Below are 12,500 nucleotides of genomic sequence, written 5' to 3' on the forward strand. Positions count from 1 at the left end.
ACTCTGATCTGTGACTTTCGACCAGTTCTGTTACTATACACACGGACATAAGGAATAGATATATGATAATAGTAATAACTATATAACTATAGTAATAGTCATAATAATAAAATTGTCGATAGACAATCTATTTAAGGTGGGGGAAACGTACGTAAACCAAATGTTGTTTTCGAGAATTCAAAGTGTCCAATGTAGTAAGTGGTTGACTCTCCTTGTCTACGTGTACTTCCAAGTTTATCATGAAAATAATGTTTACAATGCAAAAAAATAATGTCGAATCATCTTAATTTATTTGCCTCATATTAATTTAATTTGGATTATTATATGTGTAAAACTTTTACCGATGCGCATCCTTCAGTTCTTTTGTTTAATGTTTTGATGTAGTAACCGCCCTGCACCTTGTGGAGACGCTCAAGGGATGTGCGGAGGAAGGGCAAGTTTGGCCCTTATTCGTTTCTTTAATTTGAAGTTGGAATACCAAATGTGGAAACCCTTAGCATGGCACATAATTCTCATTGATTAAATATAATAGCTGAACATGAAGATATGTGCATTAAACAAATATTTTCCGGATAAGATGCAGTGTTATGTATGTGTTGTTGTTTCTAATTATTCATTGAATAATACAAATTGAGTGACGGATTATGATTTATATGTGAGGAACTTTAGTATAAATTTAGCTTACAGAAGTTATCAGTGTTCTGAGGAGATTTATGGATGTTCTTTGGCCTTCATCTGGAGGAGCCGACGAAGTGAGTTATTTGTATTGTAATTAAAAGAAAAATCAATAAATGATACGATAAACATGAAAAGTAGATATTACTTCTGATATACAAGTATATTGAGATTAATTGCATAGATTGTTGTTAAGGATTGAAATTATGTTAAGGAAACTGCTGTCAAAGTATATCAATAAATTTATGTTAATGAAGCTGTTATTATTTGCGCAAATGTGTTTGCGTTGATGAAATTGTGTATTGTCACAATTTTTCCCGTGAATTAGTAACAGTAAATTGATTTATAGCAAACATTATCAGTAGCAAATCTATAAATTATATACATTTTGATATTGATAATATGATTATTCTTTAGGTTAAAATCAAGTTGGTATAATAAACAATGTTACAATGCGTTGTTTGAATAGTACTAGAACTAGAGTTTGCAGTAAAGAAAACCTTAGACATGTCAAGAGTGGAGAAAACTCGATTATCGGAACCAATATCTTGCGACAACAGACAGATTCAGAATAGGGAATAGTTCTGGAATAGTAATCCACCACAGGTTTGAGCGACCATGCCTTTTGGGGACGAGGATCATGGAGCTGGCCCAGGGAGAATTTCCTGTCTTAATCAAGTTCATTTCCAGAATTATCTGCACTTCTTTTTTGATAGTCTTCTGATTTGAATTTAAAATTCTATAGAAGGGAATGTAGATGCGTTCAGCAACAGGTCAATGGAAATGGATTGCTGAGCCAGGTTAGTATTTCCTATGGGATGGTCTTTTGACAGCAATTTAGATTATTTATTAAAATGTTCCTCAAAATATCATAGCCACTTTCAAACTGTAATGGTTGTGAAAAAAATAAAGGACTTTGTTTTTATCTTGTGGAAGGTTATATGATACTGTGCAGATAGGTGAGTAAAAGTACACCTCCTCTAACCTCGAGGAGGACTGGAATCAAATTTATGAAGTGTACCTGTCATTTACCCTTTACTAATGTTTAAAGAGAAAGTACAATACCATCTGCTGTCGATTCAGAAATGTTGCATGTCACTTTACGGAGGAATCGTCTTAGTTGCGAACAAGGTAAACTGCTGCAAGACATCGTTACAAGCCCATGAAAGAGAGCGAGTCATCGTAATCACAGGGAAGGAGGAACCGTGAACGGTACCTACTCCAAATAAACAGCAGAATAAATTATTTTCTATAGATCATCAATCGTCCTCTGTCATCCCCAATTGGTGCCCTTGTGAAGAGGATCACGGATAACCTTTGGAGAGCCTCAGACAAGTGTTGCCATCATAATAACAGGTGTAGCAAATATTCGAGAACACTTGCTTGTGTTGCTCAATATGGTGCATGCAAATCTTCTATTCTTCCCTTTCTTCATTTAATTATATTTATTCATTAATTTATTTTTCTTGCGAATTTCATAACTATGTTCATATGTGATATTTGTCTGTCAGTTTGCTTTTAGGGGATATTGCAAACTCACATCATGAGAAAAGGACTCTTTAATAAATTTACCTTAGATAAATATTATGTCCCAAGCAGACAATGCTTAACAGTGAGCTCATCAAAATAACCAGTTGTATTACCTAAATCGATCTTTGCAATACTTCACAAAATCCTTCTTTCAGATGCAATCATTCCTTCCAATGACGGAGATCCAATTCCGGGAAAGAAAAGCAAGGTAGCGTTGGATTCTCGGGAGATGCCACTTTCAGAGGTTCTGCCTGAATCTCCTTCTATTCTGGAATCACTTCGCACATGATCCCGCCAAGGTTGTTCTGCGAATTTGTTTGACTTGTTCTGAAATGACAGTATAAGAATAAGTATCAAGAACACATCGACCAGTGTAACAGGACAAGAACATACAGGAAACAGAACAATAGCATGGTTCCAAGTTCCAAGGGAAAGCTATAACAACCACATTTCACTTACTTCTCTGAAACCTAGTGTCCAAGTCATTGGTCTCGTACCAGTATCTGTCACCTACTTTCAGCCTAAGGAACTGGTCCAGCAGAACACAAGCGAAGGTGGGACCTACTACTCCTACCGGGTGCTCAGCCAAACCACCGACGAACAGGTCAATGTCATCCACATGACTAAATAATAAAGATCTCAGTATGATAAAGTAATCATCCGAACTCTCCATTGTGTTCTACTTCACATGAAAAATATGTTCACGATCTACAAAGTACAACGTTAACCCTATAGTGCCGGGTATAAAATCGCTTGCTACCCGTCTTTCCGGGGGGGGGGGGGGGGGGAATCAGCGCGGCCGCACGCGCGTGCCATGGTTTACCGGGCATTGTTACATTTATTTTTCTTCACTTCGGAGACACTTGTTTGTTCACTGGCTTATTGTAGTCATATGACATGTCCTATAAAGGATATCATTGCCATATATTGTAGTACATACTCCATTCTACGAGTGTTTGTACCATATCAGTGTGAAATGTCAGTAGTGCTTCTTCATGGAAAAAGAGAAACTGAAAAATATCGAATTTCTTTTTTTTCTTTGAAAGTGAAAGAAAACCTCAATATTTACAATTCATGCATGCTACTTCTGTCCTTTCACCCATGGAAGTCCTTGAAGGTCACTGTGGTGGCTGGTTTTTACCGAGAATTACTACTTCAATGTTTTTGCTCTTAGTATGAATGTTTGTCGTATTGTAAGATATTATTGTCATGTATTGTAGTATTTACTCCATTTTAGGAGTTTGCATCATACTCAGTGTGTGTATCTTCAAGGGGAAACGGAAACATTATAAAAAATATATACATTTATTATTTGTAATGAAACTATTTACAATATTTACAAGCCCTTGCCGTCAAGTGTGGAACTCCTTGAAGCAAGAAGCACACAGGGAGATCTTGCAGCTTGCACACATTACCCTGGTCTCCTTCCTTCTTCGATGTACATTCCAGCAGCATGAACACCTCCTCCAATGCCTAAAAGGTGTGTCTGCTGGCATGTGTGTCTGCTGGTCGTCCTGCTCCTCTTGCTACCGCGGTGGAACTCTTCTGAATGTTCCCGGGCGTCCTCCCCGCTGCAGAAGTCCGCCTGAGTGAGCTTCCCGCCGAGGACCCGGTGGACAGCCAGCGCATTGACGACTGTCATATCCAGTAGATTGAAGATCTTCTTGTACCACTTGATGGTTTTCCTTGCTGATGGATATGACCGCGCCAGCTGATCCGAGAGATCGACGCCCTTCATCCCGTAGTTGTAACTCACAACGACTTCGGGCTTCGACCTCTGTTCCCCTCGGCGGTTTGGAGGCAGAGTCACGGTCCTGCTGGTGTGGGCAGTGGAGAGCATCGTGACAGCATGCTAGTCCACCCACTGAAGGCACATCATTCCGGTCGGTGTACTCCGGAAGTCGATTTGTCCCCGACTCGGCCGCAGGTCCGCTGGCATGCCCCTCCTGTTGGTACAGACTGTACCAAAAGCGCTGGTCTTCCGGGCCTGCAGGTGGATGAAGAGAGTCGGGGAGGAATACCACCTGTCGGAATGCATCTCGTATCCCTTGTCGAAGAGATGTGCCTTCTCCAGCAGGTCTATGACGGCCTTCATACTCGCGGGACTCTCCCCACGATCCTGTCCCGTGTAAATCTTGAAGGCCGACGTATACCCCTCCTCAGGACCGTCGGACGAGCAGAGCTTGTAGACCTTCATCCCTCTCCTTGCCCGCTTGCTCAGGTTGTACTGGACGGCATGATGGCGCCCCTTGAAAGCCCACAAGCTCTCGTCGACGGTTATGATCTTGTTGGGGATGAAGACCGTCCGGAAAGTCTCGTCCAAGACATCAAGGACGGGACGCACCTTCCAAAGACGGTCGTCCCCCTGTCTCTCCTCTTCGTTGTCGACGAAGTGGATGGCTGACGTCAGAGAATCGAATCTGTCTTGCGTCATAGTCTTCTGGAATATGGATGATGACATCAAAGGGTATGTGGACCAAAAGTCCCTCACTGTGCAATGGGACCGTAGTCCCATGAGAAACCTCAGTCCCAGGTAGGACTTGATCTCCCTTACTGTCGTGTCTTCTCAAGCCTTCATGTGGGATGAAGGCGTCCGAGGATTCTGATGCGCGTATCTAATTACAAGAAAAAAAATTGTAAAACATGTGTTCAAAATGGACAAATAGAATGCAAATAACCACACTTTCAAATTAGAACACAAGAAACAATGGCAGATGCTTACTGATTCGTTCCTTCGACGACCTTCTCAAGACGATCGTCGGGGAAGAAACAATTGAAGATCTCGAGCGGGCTCGACGACCGATCGAGACCCAGACCCTACTGAACTCCTGGGTTCCCAAGAAACTCAAAAGTCTTGGGCCGGTTCTCCCTCTTCTGCCACAAGAAGGATGGCGACCCTGGGCCTGCAGCAGCAGCCTCAGCATGACGTCGAGCGTACTCCGCGAGAGGCTCGTCGGAGTCCAACGACGTGTCCACTGGGGCGACGTAATCGTCGTCCGAATCATCGTCTTCGTCCTGGTCCTCGGGCTCAGACGGGTTCCTCTCAATCCGAGTCGTCGCCGTCGAAACGGCCGGAGACTTCGACATCTGTAAACACGAAAGAAAAACATGAGTTCTCTGTAAAATAGTGATACCATGCAGAAATATAAAGTAATGTCAAAAGAGCCAGGTATTTTCCCAATCAAAGAAAGTTAGAAAACTTACCAGAGCGATCACTATTCCTTGACAGTTTCAATGGGGGTGTGTAGTCGTCCTCTGAATCATCATCGACTCCCTCGTCGGCGGATGATTGAAAAAGATACAAACACGGATCAGGAGCGAGGAATGCCCCTCGAGGTTGAAGGCTGAGGATCATCAACCATTTCCTCGTCAAAAGACAAAGATCGGACGGCTGGTGAGTTCCTCGGCCTTCGAGAGCGCACACAAGAAAGCTGGCGAGACATGGCTGGCAAGTGATTTTCCTTGCCCTCTGTTTGACCTTTTATACAATTTTTTCCAGATTTCAAGCCAATCACCACTCGCCAAAGCATTCCACGTCAGGTCATGTGATTCACGTGACAGGTAACGTGGCGGGAATGTTTGAAAACCCAGGAATCATTCTTCTTTGCTTTCTCCCATTTTTATTCCCTCCTTCTCTCTCTGTCTCTTTCTTTCTCTCTCTCTCTCTGTCTCTTTCTCTCTCTCGCTCTCTGTCTCTTTCTCTTTCTTTCTTTCTTTCTCTCTCTGTGCGTGTGTGTGTGTATGTGTGTTACTCTGTGTGTGTGTGTGTTTCTCTCTCTCTCTCTCTCTCTCTACCTCCTCTCCCCCCGTCTCCCAATTCCCCATTTCTTCCCTTCAATATTTTTTTCTAAGTCAGGTCACGTGACTATTCACGTGGCAAGAGCGCGGGAATGCTTGAAAAATGTGGGAATCATTCTTCTTTTCTTTCTACCATTTTTATTCTCTCTGTCTCTCTCTTTGTATGTCTATCTCTACCTTCTTTCCCCCTTCTCACACTCTCCCGTTTCTTTTCTTCTTCATTTCATTTTTTTCTGAAAATTAAAAAAAACAAAAAGACGGGAGCGAACAGTCGACAGGAAAAGCTGCTCTGTCACAGCCACCAAGCGGGAAGACCGGTTCCTTCAGCTCCTCGCGTAGGCCCGCCATGCAGCGCATCCATGAAGCGGGCCTCACAAACTTCCTCTTCAACGGGTGTCAACTCCCTCCTCCTTGGCCAGGATGGGCCGCAGCTATTCCGCCAGCCAAGCAACTCCACTAGCCGCTCGGGCAAGCCCGGCTCCGCTAGCCGCTCGGGCAGGCCCGCTAGGCAGCCGGAAGCTTACACACTCAAATACACGAAAACGCACACAGACTTACACTTACACACATACCAACCTTCCTTGCCAGGGAAGGGTCTCGCTGTCGTCGCTACGTCGTCCGCCAAACGGAATGTCTTGCTTCGTCGGCCGCTTGCTCAGGCCCGCCATGCAGTTGGAGCCCAGGGTTGGGTGTCGCTGTCGTCGCTACGTCGTCCGCCGAGCCGAATGTCTTAATTTGTCGACCCGCTCTCCCAGGCCCGCCATGCAGTGAGGAAGACAAGCAGGATGTCCGGCTCCTCCAGCAGCTCGCCAGGCCCGCCAAGCATGACCATCCTCCACCCGAAATATGCGGGAAAACGTAATCACGCCCCGGCATATTCGGGAAAACCTAATCACGCGATCACGTACTATCAAGGTTGATCCCCAGATTTAGATACACTGACACACACAAACAACAAAAAACACGTTCACACACTTATACATATTCTTCTATACACTCTCAAACATAAAAACAGACACACTTTCAAATATATGAAAACCTTCAAAAACTGTCCATAAGAAAATGGAATAAGACCAACCGGTGATTGCCATTCCCGGCTCGAACAGCCAAGGGATCCGTGACGGATTCGGCCGTCCCCGGCAGATCAGGGTGGCAGCCGATGACGACGATCACCGTCCCCGTCGACATAGGGTCTTAATAAACAATGCAAGGTGGGTGGGGAGAATCACATAGAGGGAATGGCGTACCGATATACATCCTTTAGATTTTCAATCACATCCTCATCCATGATTCCCGAGAGATCAGGAAAGTCATGAATAGAAGTCAAGTCGCATGTGGAGGCAATGCCATGGTTACGGCCTCTCTGTATGTTGAGGGACATCAGATCGAGTCCAAACATGTTCTTTCCTTTGAAGAGTTTGCCGGCCACCTGTTCAAGAATATCAAAGATTAGATTTTCGAATGCTAGAAGGATACTGAAAGAGTGATGTGCAGACATAATATATTGGCAATTACTGCTCAAGATAAATCCACAATGATGAATTTCTATTTTATGTGATAAGACTTAATGAACTCTGAATCATTCGTCACTCCACTCAGTCTTATAAGATACCTGATATCACTGTACACACATCACTTGACACTCGACTCACTTGCAGTGTAAAGAAGGGGTCAACGTCTCCCGCTCTGTCGAACCTCCCCTCGCGTCAGCTGTGGAACGACGCCTTTCATGTACACGACGAAAGGGTTCATGAAGACCGAAGACATCTCAGTTGAGGAAATGTCGCCGAAGTCATTCACTCTCTCCATGTGACCCTAAAACGAGACGAGAGGAATGGACGAAATCAAGTTTAGAGCTAAGATCTGATATAAGGTCCTTGAAGTTTATTTTCCATGTTTATCACATTTATGCATATGTAACATGAGATCCAGTTCCACTCAATTTTCTGTAATTTATATCCAGTACTTCCTGGAAATATTTTCCTGTTCACGAAGATAGTTCATTTCATTTTTTTTTTTTTTTTTTCCTAAGCATGGAATATATCAATTCAGATAATGGAAAACGTGCCTCAGAAGATAAGAGAATCAACATGAAGGTTCAACTCACAGCAATCTGACTGTGTCCAAAACGGAAGGCAGCAGTTGCAAATTCAGCACTGATGACAGCGTTCTTATCAGGTATATAAAAGTTCTTTTGTTTCTTGTTCTTGAAGGGGTTTAGCTTAGAGTATTTTATGATTTTCGTACCTGGAAGAAAGTTCATACATGCATTTCAGCGGGAGCTCCTCTCAGTATATATGCATGCCTGTGTATATGAATTTATACCTACAATTTAATATACTTATTTGTATAATAAGCAGTGAAGTAAATAAATTACGTATGCTTTGCCTGATATGGGACTAACCAAAGATGAGTGGCAGGTACTCATTGTAGGTGACATGTTGGAGCTGTGCGCCCACGATTCGGTGGGCCCCCTGGAACAGCTTTTCATCATTCCAGGAAGGATTGATGTTCTTCAGCCGAGACAGTTGTGGTGACGCATCCACAGGGTGTGGAACAGAACAAGGAGAACTTGCTCATTCACTCTCTTGTCCCCTGTTGCAGCATTATTACTTTCGTTAGTGTGCAACAGTTGTGCCAAAACCTCCGTACTACACCGACACCACGTTAACTAATGTGGGGAAATTAAAACTACATACATTTTTAAAGCCAAACTGAGGCAGAGAACACAAGAGCCAAACTACCGGCCCGGAAGCAAAACTGGTTCATGCTGGCTTGCTCTGCATTGTTGCACTCGTTTATTAAGACCTTGTTTGCAGGGAGATGCTCTTCGCCTTCATTCGTCATTTGTGGGGAAAACTTCAGAGCACTTGCTTTTGATTAATATATTTGTCAAATTACAACCATTTTGCTATTTTTGTCTTGATCCATGACTGTTCCGGTTACTGATTATGATGTTCAGTGTTACTGTTACTGTTATCAGCTTAAAAAGTAGTTTAGTAATAATTATCCACTTCTTTTAAGGCAATGTTTTGTCCTGTGAAGACCATACTATTCATGCAGACCCTTTATATTCATTACATTTTTGAACAAAAAGCTGTCTAATATCATAGCAACATATTTGAATTTTGGTGTATGATGCATAGTAGGATTGCGATATGTAGTTGAATTAAATGCATGTTTTAAATATTCTTGCTACTGAATCTAGAAATTTCGATAACCTTCCCTGATCGTTTTATAACCCATTTCAATGTCAGGTTTGCAGCATTACTTCGTTTCTTTTTTCTATTGCACTCTCATTAATAGTAGTTTGAATCCTCAGTGTTTTCACATTTCCTATTCCAGATCTTTATACCAACTTTCGACCTCGTATATTACTCTGTAAAGTTTAGAACTGTAAAGATTTTATAGGCTTCGCCCCTGCCACTACAATGATGCAACGATCTCTACTCATAGTGTGGCACTAGCAAATCAGAAAGTCATGGTGGCGATGGTGGTAATAATCACTCTAAATTCGTCGTATTAACCTGTCCAATAAGCAGACCATTCTCCATCATTCTCAGTGAATTCATCATCTCGTCATCGATGCCGTAGACCTGAGAGCCGTCGATATATGCCGTCTTCTCGTTTAATTGTTCTTGTGGACCTGAACAAATGAAGTAATTTTACGTAATTTAGTTGAAGTTGAGTTTCGAATGTTTAATATCGAAAACTGTTAAATAAATAACCTAAAAAGGAACCAGTATCAAAAGTCAGTTATTAGATAGGGAGGATAGGTCTCGCTATTTTCTTACTTTTTCTACAATGCATATAGTTCGACCAGACTTGAAGAGCATAGAAAATAGACTCACCAAGCAGGCACCGCAGGGCAGGAGCCGAGCGGATGAACTCCATGCACGTCTGGTTGAACCTGGAGTAGAAAGGATCGTCTGCAGGGATGGAAATGGCGGCGCACTCAGGGTGGAATAAAGAGGGGTCGTCCAATGTCTCAGGGCAGAATAGAATGGCATCTCCATACATACCTGGGATGTGAACAAAGCAAATAGAGTCCTACATCGATGACATACATTACATTTTTGAGTTTTCTGCAGATCGTTAGGCTATGACTTAGGTTTGCCCTTAATGACTAGAAAATATTGTCACCAAATATACTGAAACAGATTTTTAGATTTTTTTTTTTTTTTTTTTTTTTTGAAAACTTAAAAAGAGTTAAGTGTCTGAGTTTGATTTATTTTTAAACATCATATATTGGTATCGAGCAGAACTTTATTCAAAACTTGGTCCTCATTGCAGAACTCGGTCTGGGCCAACTGGTCCGAGACGATGATGTCGAAAGTTATTTCGGTCTTATTTAGGTGCAAGTTATAACAGTTGTACCCTAAGAGATAAATTATCTGTGTTTTTTATATAAACTATAATCAGTGGCACAAACCTGGGAAACAAGATCGTTGTAATGTATGAATAAAAACTTGATGTAACGATTGACAAATGCCTGTACTTAATAATTATGGTTTCATATTAGTTTGATTAGTTACAAAACCTAATTGGAAAAAGATTGATAGCTAAGATGCTGTAATAGTTAATGAAAAATGCTTGCATTACCCGATCCATGATGAATTCAGTGGCGCAGTGTACCATGTAGCCTGATATTGCTGCTGTGATGGACTCCGGTTGACAACTTTTGATGCACGAAAGTAGGCGAGTCATGAGAGACACTCTTGTTCTTGGCAAGCATGTCCCTTTCTGTTTTATTCTTTTCCAGCAGTTGAGTTAGTCCGTGTACGAAGCTTGATCGAGAAACTGTTTACAACGATAAAAGGAATGTTATACTCACACTAATATATATATATATGTGTGTGTGTGTGTGTGTGTGTGTGTGTGTGTGTGTGTGTGTGTGTGTGTGTGTGTGTGTGTGTGTGTGTGTGTGTGTGTGTGTGTGTGGCTACAAAACTTTTTTCTTTTCATTTCTTTTCTTTTTATGGAAGGTGCACCCTACTCCACGAAAGCACTTAGATAAAACGCAATATCCTCTCACTTGTCATCCTTCGGAAAGTGAAGGACAGGCGGAATTCCATTCAACTGCTTGGAGTATTTCCCTCGATTCACTTAGGAAAGGTTATCTGAGAGTATGTGTTAAAGACGGCGTGAGTGATGTCACCGGTGATGCTGATGGAAATGATAAGGGAGGTGAAGCTTCTAATGATGTAGAAGAAGGATGAATGAGGACGAATATCCTCACAATACAATATATGCATTCAATTCTTACTTTTTCTACATCTGTCAACATGAATACGGTTCTTTTTCTGATGAAGAAAATGACCGATAAGAATGACGGTAGTGATGATTCTAATTATGATGATTAAAATACCATTTATAATGTTGGTTTTGACCATTCTAAGGATGAAAATGCTAATAATAATGACGGCTGTGACAATTCTGATAATGATAATAAAAATGTCAATAACACTGATGGTAGTAATATTAGTTACGGTAATGATAATGGTTACAGTCATATAGAGATGACAGAAGTAATGATAAGTAAAAAGACGAAATAAGAATAAGCGAAATATTCTTGCAGTTTTCTTGGCATTATCTTCTAAACATTTTCAAGATAAAGACCTTATTTTTAAAATCAAACTTCCAGGACTTCATCTCTCTCCTCGCTCTCTCTCCCTCTCTCGCCCCCCCCCCCCCCTCTCTCTCTCTCTCTCTCTCTCTCTCTCTCTCTCTCTCTCTCTCTCTCTCTCTCTCTCTCTCTCTCTCTCGCTCTCTCTCTCACACACACACACACACGCGCGCGCGCGCGCGCGCGCGCGCGCATGAGAGGCAAACTGGACGGGGAACGTGACAAAAAGAAAAAAAAAATCTCAGCTGCTAGTGCATTAACAAACAGCATTGCAAGGAACACACAAACCACCTTCATCGTCGCTCTGCAATGAATGTTAGTGATAAAAATTTGTTATCATCTATCACAAGTTGTATGATGATCTAATTAATATTCTATCACGAGTATTATATGATTGTATGTCGATAATGCACGTATGTATGTACAAGCATACATTTCGTGACCATTTCCTATCCCCGTATTTCAAAATGTAAGGCAAATTATTCTTACCATTTATTTGCTTACAGAAAGGCATTGTATATCGAATAAACTTATCAGTACATATTCTTTTTTGTTTGATCGCATGTTAGAAAGTGCTGAATATCATGGTACTAATACAATTACTAGTAACTTTTGAACGATAATGGCCATATTAGAAATTGAATTATATCGATTTGACTATGATCATAGTGACTAGTCTCATTGCTGTTATCATCATTGATATCATTATCATTTATAAATATTACTACCATCATTATTTTTGTTCTTGTTACAACTACTGCTGCTGATAGTGCTACTTCAGCTACTATCATAAAGAAATCCTTCACATTTCGAATCATTTGAATAACATTAATCTTTGTATCACGTGGTGACTGTAACGGGTATTATATAA

At 41.5% G+C, this 12,500-nt stretch overlaps 1 pseudogene; it reads right to left on the reverse strand.

Moving 5' to 3' along the window:
• Nucleotides 1-2,340: 2,340 nt before the first annotated feature.
• LOC138867134 (chorion peroxidase-like) lies at nucleotides 2,341-10,272 on the reverse strand (annotated as a pseudogene).
• Nucleotides 10,273-12,500: the final 2,228 nt, after the last annotated feature.

The sequence above is a fragment of the Penaeus vannamei genome, chromosome 28, assembly GCF_042767895.1.
Source record: "Penaeus vannamei isolate JL-2024 chromosome 28, ASM4276789v1, whole genome shotgun sequence".
Taxonomy (NCBI): domain Eukaryota; kingdom Metazoa; phylum Arthropoda; class Malacostraca; order Decapoda; family Penaeidae; genus Penaeus; species Penaeus vannamei.